The sequence below is a fragment of the Plecotus auritus genome, assembly GCF_963455305.1.
Source record: "Plecotus auritus genome assembly, chromosome: 9".
Classification (NCBI taxonomy): Eukaryota; Metazoa; Chordata; class Mammalia; order Chiroptera; family Vespertilionidae; genus Plecotus; species Plecotus auritus.
In genome coordinates this window covers 119,039,060-119,060,157 of record NC_137783.1, presented here as the reverse complement: position 1 = coordinate 119,060,157, position 21,098 = coordinate 119,039,060, and the positions used below count along the sequence as shown (strand labels likewise).

Genomic DNA, 21,098 nt, shown 5'->3' with positions numbered 1-21,098 from the left:
CAATTCCAGGGACTCAGTCATTGACACCAGACCCCAGCACAGTTTTCACTTGTTCATTCAACATACATTTGCAGAGTTCTCACCTTGCCAGGTGCTGCTACATAACCGTGAATGTTGCCTGCAAGGAACTCATTATTTAGGATGGAAGACGGACACACATAATGGTAATTTCAATGCACTGCTCTGATGGCTGTTCCAAAGAAACATCTGCCAAGGCTGGGGAAAGCCACTCCAGGTGTCCTTATTTTCCACTGCCACGGGGCTGCTAGGAACTGAAACTCAGATGCAGTGGCTTAAACGCATTATCCGATTGCTTTGTGACCTGTAAAAGGAGCCTGGAGGTCAGGGGCTAGGGCCGAGGAGCTCCAGCTGCCACACCCACATGCCAGCAGGAAGAAGAGAATGGGTGAAGGGACAAAAGGCTTTTACTCTCAGCCAAGTCGGCCCTCTTTAAAGTGTTTTCCTGGAAGCCCCAGCCACTTACCTCTTGCTGAGACCACTGAGTCTGTTAGCTGGGCACTTGGCCGCCCCCTACAGAAGAACAAGGGGTAATGGTTACGGCACAGACAACTATTAGTTATTGTGACATCCACCAATAGAACGTTAGCTTTTCCACCACCTCGAGATTTCTTACATCTGTTTAAAAGTAAAGATGATGAGGGAGATGTCAGACGAAGCCAATGACAAAGTTTTGTGGTACCACAGCTTTCAGTGGCATGATTAGTGTTGATTTGCATTCCTGGTATGGTGAGTGGGGACTAACAGAGTGGAGGATGGAGATGAGATGGAGGGGCAAGCTGATGGGAAGCTGGCTCAGGAGGAAGCGGCTTCCTTGGGGGAGATGGGGAATGAAGCGCATGGAAAGCTGTGTCTCCGGCAATGGAGGAGCTACTTTTTCTGTCTGCAACGGAAATGGGGAAAGCCAGAGAGCACTGGGAGGTGGTTGGTATTTGGGGCTATTTCTTTGGCTAAGATGTCTTGACCTGAATCTATAACAGAAGTCAAAGGAGTTTTGCTACTTCAGCAAACTGCCTGAGAGGCCCCAAGCCCCTGGAATGAGTTTTAGCTCTCAGAAATGAGTCTGGAAGTTATGCTATCAGCCTCTTATCTTCCTAAATTGACCTGTCATGATGATACGAAGCAGTTGTGTCTTTCAGATCAGAATAACTTTATACTTAAAAAAACTTCCCACTCTGGTTGCAGAGAAATTAAATTAGAATAATGAATCGAGTTTGATAAGTGAAAATCTAACTTTGCCTGCTTTTAGAGAAATAGCTGAATGTCAGCCAGAAATAAATGTTTCAGGACCTTGGAGAGTTTGATACACGACAGATACTAATAACCCATTTTGTGGAGAGGTGCTCAGAGGTATGGGAAGACATAGGCAATGGGGCCCATTGTAGCATTCATCCTGGACCTGCCATTGACCACACAGCCGTTGTGGAAGTCCACACATCCAACTTTCTGTCCTCCATCCCACTGGGACACTCCAAACTCAGCATGTCCAAACTGACTATCATCCTTCCCCCTAAACACTGGGTTGCATTCTTGAATCCAGTCCGTATACCAAATTCTTATCAATCACAATGTCCCACTGATTCAAATACCAGAATTTTCCTCAAGACCATTTTCTTCTTTCCACTCTTAGTACCAGTACAGTGGCCTAGTTCAAACTCTTCTTTTTCTTGTTCTGCTACCAACCAACCTTCCAATGGACACTTCTCCCCTCAAATCGTCCCCCTCAACTCTGTCTTTATATGTATGTGATGTTCCCACTCTCTGTGTAAAATTCTTCAGGGGCTCCCTTTCCCTACATGATAACATCCACTTTCCTAAGCATGGCTTATTTCAGTAATCAATCAGAGTGTGGCAGTGTAAGTATATTAATCTGGAGCCTGCCACTTGCTGTGTGATTTTGGACAGTTACTTATACTGCCCGTGACTTGGTTTTCTCATCTGTAAAATGAGGATGATCTCATGAGATTGCTGTGAGAATTGAGTAAATAAAATAAAATTGTGCACACACACACACACACACACACACACACACGTGCCAGCCACATAGTAAGCACTTACGAGCTTTGCTCTTGTGACTCCTTTCCCATACACTATGCTCCACAACACCTTGTCCTTTCCTCCTGGCAGTGAGGCTATCCCCTTTTTTTTGCTCACATTGACCCCTGCCTCTGCTCATATTGACCCCTTTGCCTTGGAAGTTCTCCTGCACCTGGCCGACTCCCAGCCACCTGCTGTGAGTTCAGGAATTGCCTTCCAACTCCCATAATACCTCGGGCACATCCTTGGCTTCACATTTTACCTTTGTCTACTGGTTTTCAGCCTGAATCCCCCACTAGCTTGTGGAAAGGATGGGCTGCATCATATTGTTATTTTTTTATTTCCTGCCCCTAGCTCAGTGATTGGTATGTAGAAATGCAGTAAAAGTTTGTGGACTGGAAGATATTATAGTACTAATAAAAACCCCACTGTCAGAGGAATCTTTCTAAATATAGATCTGATGACAACTTTTCTCTACTCAGAAATGTTTATTGTGAAACAGGGAGGACTATGTTCAGAATAAACCACAAAACTGGCAGCCCCCTGCCTTGTAGGACCAGGGAGAGCCTGGCTGGGAGATGTCTAATGCGGGTGCCCTAAGGCAGTGTAGCCAGAGGGAGAGCAGAAATCGTGAGCTGGAGAAGCAGCGTCTCAGCAGGGTGACCCTCATGCTTTGTGAGCCACTTTTCGAGGGAACAACTGCCTTTGCTCTTCCTGTGACAAGCCAGCTCTGCCCACTCAACCCCACCTGCTCATTGAGAACCCCTGGTGGAGTATCAGAACCTTCTTCTCCCTATTTGGTGGCAACAATGATCTAAGGTGGTCGAGCTGTCAGTCATGTCCCCAGGAGGACATTCAAACTTGGGAGAGCAAGCCCCGCTGTAGGGCAGTGACACCAGCCCTGGGCAGCATCCAGACCTCATTATATCCAGGCAATACCTTCAATAATTGAATTAGAATGCCTGGTAGTGGGACCCAGGTGTCCTTCAAGTTTAAAATGGTCCAGGTAATTCCAGTATGCAGCAAGGTGAGGGAGAACCACTGTTGTAGGAGGGGGAGTGGTGCCGGGTTGGGTCAAAAGAAAGAATTAAACTCAACCTGTCTCTTTTCTTTGGGCCAGATGTGCTTCCTTCTTAAAAATCATTTCTAGATTAAATTACTTTCCCAAATCTGGTCTATAATAGGCAAATTATTGTTTACTCTCTAGCTTTTGTTCATCTGTTTGGTTTATATGTTTTTGAGGTAACTTGGGCTGGTCATTATTGTTGTGACCAAGAGCAGTGATTTTCAACCCGTGTGCTGCAAGAATTTTTAAAATGTGCGGTACCTGACTATTTGGTCAGAAGCACTGACCTCTTTTTCCTTTGATTGTCAAATAAAAACGTGACAATAGCTAACACAATAGCTGTCCAGTGTGAGTGAATCAAAATTATAACTATTTTTTTGTCAGATTGGAAAAAACTTATGTTATTTGGTGTGCCGCAGAATTTTAGTCATTAGTTTATGTGTGCCATGAGATGAAAAAGGTTGAAAACCTAAGCTTAAGTTCCAGCTTAGATGGCAGATTAGGCAGGTTCTTAGTTGCAAGTAACAAAAATCAGTTATGTGGGGTTTTTTTGTTAATAGGAAAGAAAAGATAAGTAGAAAAGGGATTTTTAAAGAAAGTTTTTATAAAATGAAAACAAATAAATGTATATAACATACATTTGCAATTTAACTGTTTTTAAATTTACAGTTCAGTGGCATTAATGACATTCACAATATTGTGCCATATCACCAGTATTTCCAGAACTTTTTCATCAACTTATGCAGAAACTCTGTACCCATTAAGCACCAACTTTCCATTCTTCCCTTCCCCCAGCCCTGGGTAACGTACTCCTAGTTTCTGTCTCTGCGAATTTGCTTATTCTAGATATCTCATGTCAGTAGAGTTATGAAGTATCTATGGTTTTTTTGTCTGACTTACTTCATTGAGTATAATGTCTTCAATTTATCCATGTAGCATGTATAGGTACTTTATTCCTACTAATGGCTGAACACTATTTTATATTATGGATATATCACATTTTGTTTATCCAAGAAAATGAAATTCTTAAAGGGTATTGAGAGTGTCTGTAGAAGAAAGCCTGGAGCCTGTATAGCCAATGTGTGCTTCAGGTTCCATAGCGGCTTTAGCTGGGAATAGACCCCTGAGTATTGAATCCAGCGGCCTCTCTACTGTGTGGTCTCAGATAAACTACTCTGAGCCAGTCTCTCATCTGTAAAATAGCGATAAAAAATCTTGTTCAATCATTTGAGATAATCCAGGTAAATCATTCGGCATAAATTGTGACACAAATAAAAGAGTGTTCGTGAGTGTTACCCATTATTATGACTTATGCAATCATTGTTTATGCTTCTTCCTGATACAAAATCAGACAAGTAGAACTTTTTCTAAAACATCTTCTCCTAAGGAAAGAAATAAAACTAAGTTGGTTTTTTATATGTGATTTCAATTGATTTTTTTTGGGGGGTCCTTGGAACTCTGAGGAAAGGAAGGAACCCTGGGCAGTACAGCTTGTTGTCCTCTTTAGATGGGGCAACCTTAGGGCTATCCTTTCTGAGCACAAGCTTACCCCATGGAAGCACGAAGGGCAAGCTGAGTGGAAGAGATGTCGGTTGAAAGGAAATAAAATATAGCTCCTTTTGACAGGAAGAACTGTTGATTCTGACTGGAGTTCCCTGCAATGGGAACTAGTTATAGACATGGAGGATGCTATGGTCCTTTGCAAGTAGAGGGACCTGGATTCAAATCCCAGCTCTGTTGCTTACAGGCAAGTTACCCATTGTATAGGGCTGAAAGAGGTCACTGTGGGAGCTACAAAGGGTGGCAGCACCCAGGAGATCTATTGCACAAGGGTGCTGTGGGAGAAGTGTCCTCATGGAGCCCCCAGAAGAAGCCCAAATATCAGGCCGAGGGGTCTTGTTGCTCATTAATCTTTCACTCCCTCTGGCCTCTCTGCATAGTCAGCTCAGACATCTTGGCTGTGAAGAGCCTTCTGTGTGGTCTTTCCTCAGCAAGGAAGGAGTATGAAAATTTCCCATCCATTACTGGTTGAGGTCCAACTTGAGCAACCTTGTAATGTAGCTGGGCTCTCTGATTCCCAAATGTTTTAGTTAGTTGAAAAATTGTGGGATATATATATATATATATATATATATATATATATATATATATATAGTGGCCAGATTATTATGATCTCTGAACGCATAATAATCTGGCCACTCAGTGTGTGTGTGTGTGTGTGTGTGTGTGTGTGTGTGTATATATATATATATATATATATATATATATATATATATATATACTAGAGGCCCAGTGCACAAAATTCGTGCACAGGGGAGGAGGGTGTCTCTCAGCCCAGCCTGCACCCTCTCCAATCTGGGACCCCTCGAGGGATGTCTGACTGCCCGTTTAAGCCCGATCCCGGTGGGATCGGGCCTAAACGGGCAGTCAGACATCCCTCTCACAATCCAGGACTGCTGGCTCCCAACTGCTTGCCTGCCTGCCTTCCTGATTGCCCCTAACCACTTCTGCCTGCCAGCCTGATCACCCACTAACCACTCCCCTGCCAGCCTGATTGATGCCTAACTGCTCCCCTGCCAGCCTGTTTGCCCCTAACTGCCCTCCCCTGCAGGCCTGGTCACCCCTAACTGCCCTCCCCTGCAGGCCTGGTCACCCTTAACTGCCCTCCCCTGAAGGCCTGGTCCCCCCCAACTGCTCTCCCCTGTAGGCCTTGGTCCCCCCCAACTGCCCTCCCTTGCAGGCCTGGTCCCTCCCAACTGCCCTCCTCTGCTGGCCATCTTGTGGTGGCCATCTTGTGTCCACATGGGGGCAGGATCTTTGACCACATGGGGGCAACCATCTTTTGTGTTGGAGTGATGGTCAATCTGCATATTACTCTTTTATTAGATAGGATAGAGGCCTGGTGCACGGGTGGGGGCCAGCTGGTTTGCCCTGAAGGGTGTCCCGGATCAGGGTGGGGGTTCCCTTGGGGCTTGAGGTGGCCTGGGCGAGGGGCCTGTGGTGGTTTGCAGGACAGCCACGCCCCCTGGCAACCCAAGCAGAGGCCCTGGTATCTGGGGTTTATTTATCTTCTACAACTGAAACTTTGTAGCCTGGAGCGGAGCCAAGCCTTCTGCTTGCTCCGTGGTGGCAGCCATTTCTGTTGGTATTTATGTATCTTCTATAATTGAAACTTTGTAGCCTTAAGCGAGGCCTGGGCCATCCAGGGTGTGTGGAAAGCTTGGCTTCCTCCGTCACTGGGGCAACCCTAGCCTCCTGCTCTTTCTAGCTCTGTGGCTGCTGCCATTTCTGCTTGGATTTATGTATCTTCTATCATAGCCTTGAGTGGAGGCCTAGGCCAGCAAGGGCAGGCGGAAAGCTTGGCTTCCTCCATCGCCGGGGAAACCCAAGCCTCCCTCCTGCTCTCTGTGGCGGTAGCCATCTTGGTTGGGTTTATTTGCATATTCACTCCTGATTGGCTGGTGGGTGTGGCTTGTGGGTGTAGCGGAGTGATGGATAATTTGCATATTACTCTTTTATTAGATAGGAGATATATATATGTGCATATATATGTGCTTGTGCATGGGTGGGGTCCGGCCAGCCTGGCCAGGGGGAGGGGACATGGGCTGGCCTTCCTGCTGGTTGAACTCCTGGTCGAGGGGACAATTTGCATATTAGCCTTTTATTATAGGATATACATTGAGTGGCCAGATTATTATGCGTTCAGAGATCATAATAATTTGGCCACTCAGTGTGTGTGTGTGTGTGTGTGTGTATATCAAAATAATCTTCACTCACCATTCAGATGTCCTGAGAAATCAAACCTGTGGGTTGCATTTTGACTTGGCTCTTGCCACTGCCCAGCAAGGCCATGTGAGCACTGGCAGTGCAATTGTAAGATGTATCAGGGGCCCTCCTAACAGTGGTATTTAGGACTGCATTATAATCATGGAAATAATAATGACAATCTCTTACATAATACTGATCATTTAACTCCATCACTTAATTTATGCTTTTCAAAAACTGTTTGTGTCTAGCCTGTGATGGAAGACTAGCTTCCATTTATTTATTTATTTATTTATTTATTTATTTATTTATTTATTTAAATATATATATTTTTTTATTTCAGAGAGGAAGGGAGATGGAGAGAGAAATAGAAACATCAATGATGAGAAGGAATCATTGATTGGCTGCCTCCTGGGGATCAAGCCCGCAACTTGGGCATGTGCCCTTGACTGGAATCAAACCTGGGACCCTTCAGTCCACAGGCCGAAGCTCTATCCACTGAGCCAAACTAGCTGGGGCTAACTTCCATTTTACAGATGTGGAAACTGGAACTCAGATATCGATTGCTAACAGATGGCCCATCTGGGGTCAGTATACATACTTCTGGCTTCTGGTCTGGTGGTCAATTTATTTCCCCCACTATGAGGTAGCAATGTGGAGACTCTAGATTTTATTGACTTGGTGGTTTGTGATATGGTTACAGGGCGGTCACTTGATCTCCCTCTGCCTGGAAAGGGAGCAAATCTTTCTCTCTCTCCAAATTTCCAAAGAGGAAGCAACTCTCAGCCAGAGCAGCGGCCTGAGCCAATTTTGCAGGCAGTGGGGTGTACAGGTGGCTCATTGCCTGTGCCTGGGGCAACAGTAAATTGATATTTGCTGCTCTCCAAGCCTCTGGCAGAGATGGGAGGAAGGGCTGGGAAAGTGACATTTCTGTAAATAACTCCACCTGGTTCTGAGGGCAGGAGGATTGGCATGTCCCTGTAGCCTCATCAATTACCATCAACTCTTGCAAAGGGAGCCCCAGGAGAGAGCATCTCTTCACACTCTTATGATTATTTATAGACACCTAATCCTGTCCATACTCTGGGGTGAGTGTGGTTTGCTCAAAGCAGACTTTTTCCAATGTGTTTATATCCTTCCAGGCCCAGTGGAATGCATCCTTCAGCCCCTCCACTACGTGGAGCAAAGGGCATGCCCAACATTGGGGCATAATGAAGATCTGGAAGGGGAGACATGGGCAGGATGCCCGAATTTCTCAGTTCATGTGCGTTTTGTTTGTTTGTTTGTTTGTTTGTTTTTCCTGCAAAAAGCTTTATTGTTTCATTTGGTCCAACGCATGGGAAAGGGCTTCAGGGTGGTTAAAAGAATGGCTAGTAGTTTCGGGAAGAGGCTCAGGTAAAGCCAGACACCAGGGGAATGCAGAGGGGCCCCTCAAAGGCCTCTGGGCTCCAAAGCTCCTAGTTGTGATTGAGGGTAAGCCTTTTGAAGAGATATTCGCCCAGCCCAGTCTGGGGCCGGCCTGCCTGCAGAGGTTAGTCAGCTGGTTGCCCATCTTCTTCATGAGTTTCACCTCCTCATCCAGGAAGTGGTTCTCCAGGAAGTCACAGAGATGAGGGTCTGTGAGGGCAGAACCCAGGGCATGCAGCTCCAAAAGGGCTGGTTCAGGTTCCTCTCCAAGGCCAGGGTGGCTTCCATGGCGTCCTGAGTTTTGCTTCACCTACTCATCTTGGGAAGGCTTCAGCACATCCTGGAAGAGAATGCGGCCACCGAGCTTGTTTGCAACTTTAAGAGATGCTCAGTGCCCTCTCACTTCTTCTCAGCCAACTCAGGGAAGAAGTGGCCCATGCCCTCGAGAGCCACATCGTCATGGTGGAAATAGAAGCCCAGAGAGAGGTAGGTGTGGGAGGCCCACAGGTGCAGGTTGGCCAGGTGGTTGACCGAAGCCTCCACCTCGGTGGAATAATTCTGAGGAATTTGGGAGCTCTTGGTTGTTCGGCAAGAAGGAGTTAAGGTAGAACAAAAAACCGGTGTGTTGGCTGGTCCCGGAGGTGGTTCTGAAGGTGGTGACTGGATAAGACGCAAGAGAGTGGCCGGAGGCTGGAAGAAAGGGGGTCCCTGGGTCTGTTCCGTCCAAACACTGTTGAAATAAGAGACAGATCCGGGACCCCCGAAGGCACTGCCTGAATAGCCTCTTTGCTGCTAACGAAGGCAATTCGGTGTAGTGATCAAATAAATGTGTTTTGCAAGCAGATAGACCTGGTTTTAAATCCCAGCTCTGCCATTTACCAACTGTGTGGTTTTCATTAGGTTAAGTTACTTAAAGCTTCATCTCCATTTCCTCATCTGTAAAATGGGGTAATAATATCTCCTTCCAGGGTCATTGTGAGGTTTGAATGCAGTGCCTGACACAGCAGGTGATAGATAGGTATATAGTGCCTATTCTTTTTTTTTACATTTTAAATATGGAATACTTCATGAATTTTCATGTCATCTTTGCCCAGGAGCCACACTAATCTTCTTTGTATCATTCCAAGGTCAGGATATGTGCTACTGAAACAAGCACTGGTGCTTATTCTTATAAGACACTGCTAGTTACTGTGTGTGTGTGTGTGTGTGTGTGTGTGTGTGTATGTGAGTGTGTGTGTGTGTGTATGTGTGTAGAAACCTATGGGCAGGACAGGTCAGAGAGGACTTCTTGGTAGGAGAGGTGATTGAGCTACCTGAGTGTCTGAAATATGGTACTGGACGTGCCAGCAGGGTGCCTACTGCCTGATTATGGGTTGGCAGAGTGCCTTAGACCGGCATTTAGGAGCAGCTGTTCTAGCCTGGGATGATGGCCTGGGCGGCCAGTGTCCAGAGTTAAGGCTTGGCAGCCTGTCCAGACAGAGTTCTGTCGGCTTGCCACACTGAGAGGAGTGTTTGTTTAAGAGCGAATCCAGTCCCTGCAGAAGTGAGGCTGCCTAAAGTGACAAAAAGAAAACCTACATTTTGGGTGGGTTATCTGCAGTTAATAGACTTTTTAGTCAATGTTCAAATTTCCACAGTTGTTTCTGTATTTTCCCCCCAGTGGAATCTAAATGACATTCACACATTGCAAGTGGTTGATATTTCTCTTAGTCTCTTCAGCTGATAGATCCCCCAGCTTTCTTGTTATCCCCTTGCCATCCATTTGTTGAAGAGGCCAGGTAGTTTTTAGATAGGACTGCATCCCTGTGGTGTCAGCTCCCTGGCTCTTTGTCCCCTATATTTCCTGTAAAATGGCAGCAAGATCTAGTGACTTGGTCTGATTCAGATTTGTTTGTTTGTACGTCTACATTGTAGGTATTGTCCTGTGCTCCCATCACTCGGCACATATTGACTGGTTGTCTCTTTGTGATATAACAGCCATTGATAATCACTTTCCAGATTCATGATTTCATGTGTTTGCAAAATGGTGGCATTCTATTCTATCACAAAAAATAAGGAAATCCTGCCATTTGCAACATGAATGGACCTTGAGGGCATTATGCTAAGTGAAAGAAGGGAATGATGAATACTCTATGATTTCACTTGTATCTAAAACAAACAAACAAAAACCCTGAACTCTTAACTACAGAGAACAGATTGGTAGCAGGGATTGAAATGAGTAAAAAAGTACAGACTTCTAGTTAAAAAATAAATAATTCCTGGAATGTAACGTATAGCATGGCTATAGTTGATAAGACTGTATTGTATATTTTAAAGCTGCTAAGAGAGGAGATCTTAAAAGTTCTCATCACAAGGAAAAAAATTGTAACTATGCATGGTGACATGTTAACTAGATGACTTACTGTGGTGGTCATTTCACAACATATGAAAATGTCAAATAATTATGTTGTACACTAATATAATGTTATATCAATTACATCTCAATTAAAATTTTTTAAAAATAAGAAAACAAAAATTTACAAAAAAGAACAGACAATTATTTTTCCGAAGTGTTATACCATTAACAATCCATCAAAAATGTAAGAATGTTCCAGTTGCTCTATTTCCTCATTGACAAATAGTATTATCAAGCTTTTAAATTGTAGTCATTCTCACAGTTCTGGGGGCTAGAAGTCCAAGATCATGGTGTCAGCAAGTTTAGTTTTTTCTTGACTTGCAGATGGCTAGCTGCATGTTGGGTCTTCACATTGTCTTTCCTCTGTGTGTGGGCATCCTTGGTGTCTTTGTGTGTCCAAATTTCCTCTTTATATAAGAACACCAGTCAGATTGGATTAGGGCTCACCTTAACAACTTTATTTTAACTTAATCACCTCTTCAAAGGCCTTGTCTCCAGATACAGTCACTTCCTGAGGTACTGCGCGTTAGGCTTCAACATATGAATTTGGGGTGACACAACTAAGCTTATAATGGGATTATATTGGATCTATAGATCAATGTTGAGATAATTGACATTTTAATAATATGGAGCCTTCTAATTCAAGAGCATGTTACATCTCTCTATATATCTAAGTCTTCTTTAACTTCCCAGAAATGTTTTCTGGTATTCAGTATAGACGGCTTGCATATATTTTAATTTTACCCCTATATTTTTGTTGTTGTTTTTTGATGCTATTGTAAATGGTATTTTCCCAATTTTCTAATTGTTTGGGGCTAGTTTATAGAAATGCAGTTACTTGTTTGTATGTTGTATCCTGAAATCTTGTTAAATTCCTGTATTAATTAGTATATTTTTGATAGATATCTTACATATTCAATCATTTACTTATTCTTTTCCAATCTTTATACCCTTTTTTTGCTTTTTTGCATTGGTTGGGACTTCCAGTACAATGCAGAATAGAAGCGTAAGAACAGACAGCCTCAACTCATTCTGGATCTTAAGGAAAAGTGTTCCAGGTTTTACCATGAAGGCTGAGATCAATTTTAGTTTTTTTTTTTTCATAGATACCCTCTAACAATTTGGTAGCTATGAAGATGCATTTTTCAGATTTCCAAGTGTGGGAAGCTTAAAGATAGAGAGCCCAACAGCTGCATTCTGAAATCCATCACTTTGTTTGTGCTGAAGTCAGACTTCCCAAAGACTTCTCTCAGCCAATGCCTAGGAGATGTGGGATTCCTCTGGGGGGGCCGTGACTTTGGCTTGAGGACTCCCTCATGGCTTTGCCTAACTCTCTAAAAGCTTCACTGAAGTTTCAGATGCTTCTACATCACCTGCCTTCTTCCCCCCCTCCTTCCCCAGATTTGTATCAGGAACTAACAAGTCTCTCATTCTCTTCTAGGCCTTCTCCTCATTGCCTTTCACAAGCATTTCCTCTAAGAAATTTCTTGCATGTCTAATCCTGCCTTGTTATCTGCTTTTTAGAAGACCCGTACTAACATGGGGATTAAGGAATTCCTTTGCTATTCCTAGTTTGCTGAGAGGGTTCCCCCCCGCTTAATCATGAATATGTATTGAATTCTGTGAAAGGATTTTTCTGCATTTACTGAAACAATCATATGATTTTTTCCCCTTTTTCCTGTTAATATAGTAACATTAATTGCTTTTTGAAAGTTAAGCCAACTTTGCATGTCTGAGATAAATCCTAGTTAGTTATAAAGTTTTATCATTTTTATATATTGTTGATCTTAGTTGCATATTTTCAAGGTTTTTATATCTATATTCATGGGGGATATTAATCTGTAATGTCTGGTATTTTTATAAGGTTTTGGTACCAATGTTATTCTGGTCTCATAAAATGAGTTTGGAAGTATTTTTTTCTTCCTCTTTTTTTTTTAAAAAGTTTTTGTAAGATTGACATTATTTCTTTTAAATGTTTTGATAGATTTCACCAGGGCAGCCATCTGTGCGTGGGGTTTTCTTTCTTTTCTTCTTTGCATTTTTACTCTTTATTTCTGGCATATTTCATTGTCTGTGAGGACATTATTCTTGTTTTTTTGTTTTTTTTTCCTTAAAATAACTTTGTGTGGGATTGAAACACAATTCTTTTTTGTTGTTTATGCTTAAAGGGCATTTAAAGGGCATGAGTTATTCTATTCACTTTGGTAAGGAGAGTGGACCAGGATTGTTTTCCTAGCTTCATAGCTCTGGAGTTCACTATTCTGTTGTTATTACCAAGTGTTCAAATATATGGCTTATATATTCTAACATCTGCTGGTTCATTTAACCTTCCCCAGTTTTATCAAGAATTTTTCTTTCCTTTTTCCCTAGTGCCTTGTCCTATGTAAATTAGATTCTACCCAAGTAATTTCTATTCAGTTCACACCTTTGTCCTGAAGGGAACTCTTGTAAGTTCTAAGAGTTCCTAGAACCCAGGCTGCCCCAGCATTCTCTGATCTTATGGTCACAAACTGAAGCCTGCAAAGTCCCTGCTGCTTATGGCTGTTTTTCCCAAATTGTGTTTGCCTTCACTAAGTCATTTTCCCTTCTATTGGCAATTTGGGATTTTCTGGCTCCCAAGTTCAACATAAATCCTGTATCTTTTTGCTTCCCTCACATACTTGTTGATGTCACATGGTCTGGGGGATATTTGTTTTGTTGTTTTTTTTTTTCTCTCAACTGCTTATATTTTGGGGCTGATATAGATTCTTGTTTTGCTATAGATGTTGTCTGCGGGATTTTGATTTTTGCTATCATAGTTTGTCTGTTTGTGGAGTGATGAAAAAAGGTAAGAAATTATACCACCATTGCTACCACCTTCCTAGAGTCCCTGAATGTCTGGGAATTTTATGATGACAGTGGGTATAAAGATATCCAATTTTATGCCTGACTTAGGAGCTTAGGCAATATGAACAAACCACCAAGAGTTTTATTTGATTTTGAAATGTTAGAATTCTTGCGAGAAACTACAAAGGACCTTCAGAATTGATGGAGGTAGGCGCAGAACACTAACAATAATGTAAGTGGGGGAAAATAAGATGAGTTCATTGAGCTCTTCTTGGTACCGGGTATTGTGTGAAGTCTTTTGTATGAATTTTCTTAATTTTCTCAACCAACTTATAAAGCCGGTACCATTATCTCCCTTACTTTTCCACTTTTATCATAAGGCAAGTAGTATCACTTGTACTTTACAGCGTCGAAGATGAGGCATAGAGTGGTTTGTAACTTTTCCACAGCCACACAAATCTCCCAGACTTCAAAAATGGTGTTTGTAGCCATTCTACCATACCACCCTTCCCTCTCTGTGCATATACAGCAGTGGACAAAGGGCTCATAGAGTCAGGGGATCACTCCCATGTAGGGACCTGAACTCTTGCCTGAGCCGTGGAGATGGCACCATGTGTCTAGCCTTAATGACTTGTCCTGAGGATACCATGCAGCACTCTCCCTACCTCACAAAAAGGAAAACTTTGAGAGAGTATCTGCTAAGAAAGTGGCAACTCTGTAGTCCAATGGCAGGAAGAGAGGGCTCTCCCCAGTGAGGCAGGGCAGCCAAGGTGGATGTGTCAGTAACAAGGCCAGTGGTAGAAGCTTCAGTGGAGGTCACCAAATGAAGATGGGAGATCAGCCTCGGGGGAAGTCTCAGGAAAGCTTACCTTGCTCTGGAAGAGAAAGTATGAGCCACACTCCCATGCTGGAGGAAAGATGCCGGTTCAGGTCTTCAGCTTCCAAGTGCTTCTTTTGAGAAACGAAGGCCATTGGTGGTAATTGCTACCCAGAGACAATGTGGACGAAGCCTGGGGGTTCTAGAGCAAGATACCTGGGTTCACATGCTGGCTTTGTCACTTCCTGGCTGTGGGACCTTCAGCAAGATCCTTTACTTTTTTTTTTTTGGCCTCCATGCCTCGAGTTGTAAAATGAGACAGTAGTAAGACAGGCTTCATTGTGTTACTGATATAAAGCACTTAGAATGCTCCCTTCTGTCCTGTAAATCTCTGTGTATGTTCCTTCCAATTATAATCCATCCTTATTATTTGCAGATTCTGTGTTTGCAAATTTGCTTACTGGCTAAAATTTATTTGTAACCCCAACACCAATCCTCATGTTGTTTTCATGTCATTTGTGGAGGAGAATTTGAGTCACCCAATGTGTGTGTTCCCCACTCAGGTTGAATTAAATTGATGCTCAGCATTCTTGTTTTAGCTCTCGTATTGTAAACACTGTCCTTTCCACAGTCTAGTTAGTGCCATGTCTCCTCTTGCATTTTTGTGCTCTTTGTTGGTGATTACACTGTCTAAAATGCCTGCAACTATAGTGCTGAAGTGCTATCTACTGTTCCTAAGCACAAGAGGGCTGAGATGTGACAGATAAGATATGCAAGAAAGGCAGCATCACATGGACCTCGCCACCACTCCACGGTGCAAGCGCACAAGGCCAGAACCCAGCAAAGTTGCCATGGCCCTGTAACATCCTGGCAATCTGGCACCAAATGCTGTGACACAATTGCTATGGCACACACGTGACCAGAACATTAACCATGACAAAATGGGACTTGGCACCAACACAACGATACACCATGAGATTGTACCCAGCCTCCACACCTCACACACCACCATGCCATAGCACGGGCATTATAATGTGACAACCTTGGAGCACCACTGCACGGATCATGATACCATCACATGCATATCATGCTATCGCAATGCCCTGACAATCACCAGCATCTTGCAGAGCTCTAGGATCTCTTTTGACCAACTTCCTTAACGGAGTCTCATCAGGTACTTTGGGGGTCTTTAAGCTCAGCCTAGAAGCACCATTGACATAAACTTCTGAAGGAATTCCCTCTGGCCACTCCCTCCCTTGTGCTATTGGTTGACACGCCCATCTTCTCCCCTGGGTATGAGGAGAACAGAGATCATTTCTTCCTCACCTTTGTATCTCTCAACACTTAAAGCACCTGGCTCAGAGTGAGTGTAAATAAGGAAAAGGCTGGTGAATGTGGCATTGAGTTAAAGAAATCCAATGACATGGAGGGATATTGTGTAAAACATAGTCACAGGTCCAGAGGTACCTTAGACTAGAATCAATATTTCCCAGAGTTTATTCATCCCTGCATTCATTTTTGCCATATATGTATATTACCAATTATTACCTCAATATCTTTAAATGTATTCATTTAAAAAGAACACACACACACATACACACACACACACACACACACACACACACACACACACACACTTCATTCCTTAAGAAGAAAACAAAAAGCCCAAAGAATTGATAGCCCCTTGCTCTGTGTCACTGTGGGACTTACGCCGATGTTGTTCTCTGTGCCCTGCTTGGTTTGTGAGGACTGCATTTCAGGTGCTGCAGGAGACGAGTTCTGTGCCCCCTGAAGAATGGACGGTTCCATGGATTTGGTGACATCAGCCTAAGCTGGGTGGAGGTCTTTGAGGCTGTGCCTGACCAAGGCTGGGGAAGCAGCTGCCTCAGGGAGACTAGGAGACTTAAGTCAGCCTCCTGGGGCCTTCCTGGGAGAGGGGAGGGGCTCTATTCTGGGGCCTGCTCTTGGTATTTGTTTCCAATACCACCCTCGCTAACATTTGTTGAGCTCTTTCATTAAAGTGACCTACTCTCTCTTTTTTATTTTTCATGGCAATTGAATGAGATTGGTACTTTTCACTATCCCCAGTTTGATATTTGGGAAACTGAAGCTAAGAATGGTTGTGCTTTCACAAGGCCACACAGCAGGTAAGAAGCGAGCTGGGGTTCAACCACAGGCGGGCAGCTCTGCGCTCCAGAGTCTGGTCTCCCAGCCCTTACACTGCATTCCCACTCTGTTTTTCCTAATTGGTATCCTGCTGCCCAGGGTGGCCAGGAGACACACACAAGAGTGAGAGGATGTCTAGCTTCACCTCTTTGCTTGGACGAAGCCATTCTCTGAGGGTTCAGAGAAGCTGGTTGGTGAGCCTTGGAGCACCCGAGAGCCGGTGGTCAGCTGAGCTGTGTGGCGCTCCATCTCGGAACATGTCTGGGGGCCCAGCCACCGCTGCCGCCTGAGGTGTTCCAGAGAAACAGTGGGACGTACTCTCAGGCATATAGAATGAGAAGGTAGGATATGGCTAATTCTATTGCCAGCTTTTTGCTTGATTAAATGATACTCCCAGAGATGTGTAGTACTAATTACTTCTTCTCTGTCATGTCCCCCTTTTCTCCCACTAATTTGTTCCTGAAATACATCTACAATTCAAGCTTGCCATGGCTGATTACTTCTCAATCTATAACCCTTTTCATCTTGCTTATTTGCTGAGACTTTGTCCTAGTTTGCTCCTCAATGTGGGAGCCCCCTGATGGAAGTCTTGAGATGGTGAGCACAGATACTTACCTTAGAATATAAGCTCATTAATATTACATATGAATCAAGTACATGTGCACACGTGTTCATAGAAGCCCTATTCACAATAGTCAAAGGGTGGAAATTGCCCAAATGTCCATCACTGGATGAGTGGATAAACAAAATGTGGTAGATTCATGCAATGGAATATTATTTGGCCACAAAAAGGAATGAACCTTGAAAAGATTATGCTAAGTATAAGAAGCCAGACTCAAAATATCACATGAAAAACCCAGATAAGGTAAGTTCATAGAGACAGGTGTAGACTGGTGATGCTAGGGCAGCCATGGGCAAACTACGGCCCGCGGGCCGGATCCGGCCCATTCGGCTGTTCTATCTGGCCCGCGGAGCTGAAAGAGCGGAGGGTTCTCTTGCTCTCCCCTTCGCTCCTTTACTTTGAATTTATATTAGTTCACACAAACACTCCATCCATGCTTTTGTTCCGGCCCTCCGGTCCAGTTTAAGAACCCATTGTGGCCCTCGAGTCAAAAAGTTTGCCCACCTCTGTGTTAGGGGCTGGGAGCCAGGGGGAATGGGGAAGAACTGTTTCCTGGGTATCCTGCTAGGGTGATGAAAACATTTTGGAACTAGATAGAGGCAGTGGTTACACACACTGTGAATGTACTAAATGCCACTGAATTGCTCACCTTCAAATGGTTAATTTTATGTTATGTGAATTTTACCTCAGTGAAACAAGACCAAAGTTTAAAAAATGTTACATGGGAGATATTTGGGTAAAGCATCAGATGATTATTAGAAGGGATTTGAAGTCATGTCAGCACCTACCCAGTCCTTTAGTGGAAGCAGCATCTGTATTTTCTCATCTTTACACATTTCCCATGCCAACGGGGGTGCTGCATGCTAACCCGGTGTGTCCCAGGAAAGCATTAGGGGTGACAAGAAGGTGACAGAAATGGGAAAATAACCCTGGCAGGGAAGTTAGACTCCAGTTCAGGACACACTAGGCCATTTCTTCTGCCTGGGACATGGGAAGGAAGAGACCTTTTTTCATTTCAATTTCTCTAGGACATACAAAAAAATTGATCAGAGGATATATAATTAAGTAGCAATATAGTTTTAGAGAAGTGGAAAATGTTCTATTCATGAATTTTTTCCTTCAAGTTTATTGTTTCACTTAATTATAACAGCAACATGATCTATGTATATAAAAGGCTAATATGCAAAGTGTCCCCTCAGGAGTTCAACAGGGAGAACGGGAGTTTGATCACTTGCTATGTTGTGCGCTGACCACCAGGGGGTGGTGTGGAACATGGCGGGCGACCAGTGGCAGCGGTTGGCACCCAGGGAGCGAGGGAAGGAGGAGGCGGGGAGGCGGGGAGGCGGGGAGGCGGGGAAACGGGGAACCTGATCGGCCCTGATTGCTGGCCAGGCCTAGGGATCCTACCCATGCATGAATTTTGTGCACCGGGCCCCTAGTACTTATTATAAATTGGGAAGAACGTAAAGCATAAAGAAAAAGAGGGAACATTACCTATTACCTCACCATGTAGAAGTCGCTACTTTTAACAGTTTAATATATCTTTCCCAGTATTTTATCTTTGCCCTTTAGCCAGATAGCTAAAATCATATGATGTACATAAATTTTTAACCTACTTCTTTTTTCTCATTATATTGTAGTATAAGAATTCCTATGGTGGTTTATTAAAACTACTTTGTAAACATTATTGTGTTGGCTGCACAGTATTCCATTGTCAGGAGGTATAGTTTATTTAACCAGTCCCCTATCATTATACATTTTGCTTGCTATCTAAGAGCTAAATATTGAAAACTCCCCAAATGCATAGATCTCATGGGAAGAGTGACCCGGGAGGTCACCTGGAACTGACTGGTTCCAATACACAAACCTTCGATACACAAACCTTCAGTGGAGGTGCCTGGGTACACTCTTGGGAAGGCATGTGATTATAACTTTGCTAATCCTATGTAATAAAAGGCTAATATGCAATTTGACCGAATGGTGGAATGACCGGTCACTATTACATACACTAACCACTGGGGGGCAGTCACTCAATGCAGGAGCCACAAGCCCTGAGCTGGGCTCACAGCTGGTGAACATAGCGGTGGTGGCGGGACCCTCTCCCACCTCCATGGCAGTGCTAAGGATGTCCAACTGCCGGCGTAGGCTCTCTCCTCCCCGCCCCCCAGGAGTAGGCCTAAGCCATCAGTCGGACATCCCCTGAGGACTCCCAGACTGCAAAAGGGCGCAGGCTGGGTTGAGGGACCTCCCCTCCCCTCCGAGTGCACGAATGCTATGCACCGGGCCTCTAGTAGAAAATAATCGCACAGCAGTAAATATCCTGTTTGGAGCACAAACACAAGGGTGACATCAGCATGCAGCCTGGACAAGAAAGAACCTAAAGTTGAAAGACTCATTCAGGCATCTGCCCAGTGAGAAGGGGTCCTGCCCCAGAGATTTATAATCTTCACATTGCCGAAAATATTTCCTGAGACCCTCTAGATAGTGGGCGATGGGCACACCGTAGGGATACGGCACCCTCCTTGCCTCAGAGCAGCACGACATGCGGTGGGCAAGCCGACTGTTGTGTGATTGTGAAGACTGCTGTGCAGTGTGGTCAGAGCCATGATAGGGCTGTGCATACTGGGAGCACAGTGCAGCATGCTGTCCCAGTCGTGGTATGGCGTGGGAGGTGGGGACATGGAGGCTGCCCAGAGAAGGTGACTCCGATGCTGACACTCAGTAGATGAACTAGAATTACAGAATCCTCTGAGCACCCCCAGTGGCCACCCCCCTTCTGATTCCACACTCACCAGGCGGCCATTGTTGAATTATTTGCTTTCAACATCCACAGAGCAACAAGGCCCTGTGCAGGTCCATGGGAAGGGTGAACCTCTCATTGCCATGACCATGTTAGCATCTGCTCTTGAGCTTGGTTCCTGAGAGTGTGTCCCTGAGAAATGGGCCTGCCCTTTGTTCCAACCTGGTGAGTTTTCTGAGCCAGCAAGGCTAAGGATGCCAGGGCCTGAGGCATGATGAAATCGCCAAGGGGACCCAGTCCCCCAAGAATGCCTCTCTCGTAATACTACAGCTTCATGCATGCCTTTTCCTTTCTAATGGCAACAGCTCCCTCTCAGGGGGTCATGCGGAATAAGCAAGATGCTGTGGGCAGTGAGGCTGGCTCAGAGCTGGTGCTCGGCAGTCTAATCCTGGCTCCCTCCCTCGCGGACTCCCCTGCTTCTGTTGGAGGGTAGCTGATGAGTGGAGATGAGTCACATAGTTCACCACACCCTCCAGCTAGTTCTCCCAGTTCATTAAGCAAGCCATCAGTCAATGTGACTGTTACTTTTTGAGATAAATGTTTAAAATATCATCGCTTATGACTAGGTTTTTTAAAAAAAATCTCAAGGACTTGTTGGGGAGGCAGGGGGAAGATAGTACACATGCACAGAGCAGCCAGAAAATAATACTGGAAACTATTTGATGGTGAAGGTTTCCTCTTCTAGGTGTGGGCTGGAATGCACCAACTCAACCCGGCTGGTTGTTTAGGGTCAGCATGGGATCTGACCAAGCAGTGCTCATGTGGTACACCCCCTCCCCTGGCCTGGTACAAAGACTGGCTTCTTTCCTGACTTTTCCTGCTCTGCACCTGTGCTATCACTGGCACCAGCCACCTTATAGCTGTGTGGGGAACAGAGGCTCTCCTTCCCCAGACCTCTGTGCCTCGGTGGTATATCTGGAACCAGTCCTATTGAAGAGCCTGGTGTGGGCTCCACCTGGGAACACCAAAAAGCCCCGCTCTCCATCCTTCTTGTGAGCTGAGAGCCAAGTGAGTTTCACTAAGTTTGGTTTCTTAGGTAGTGGAAGCAAGGTCACGAAAGAATGGGAGACAGATGCCTTAAGCTGTAGTTAGCATCATTTCCACAGGCTTAGGCGAAGCTTTTGGGAACTTGCACAGATGCCCGAGGTAGTCTTGGAGTTGAACTCAGACCTTTGGGTA

General features: G+C 44.5%; 1 pseudogene across 1 annotated transcript; it reads right to left on the bottom strand.

Annotated features, from left to right (window-relative positions):
* Positions 1-667: 667 nt before the first annotated feature.
* On the bottom strand, positions 668-16,746 carry LOC308233701 (ferritin light chain-like; annotated as a pseudogene). Its single transcript has 3 exons — positions 16,643-16,746; positions 8,385-8,867; positions 668-901 (listed from the first exon to the last, which is right to left on the bottom strand). The product of its transcript is annotated as a ferritin light chain-like (transcript).
* Between the last annotated feature and the right edge of the window lie 4,352 nt (positions 16,747-21,098).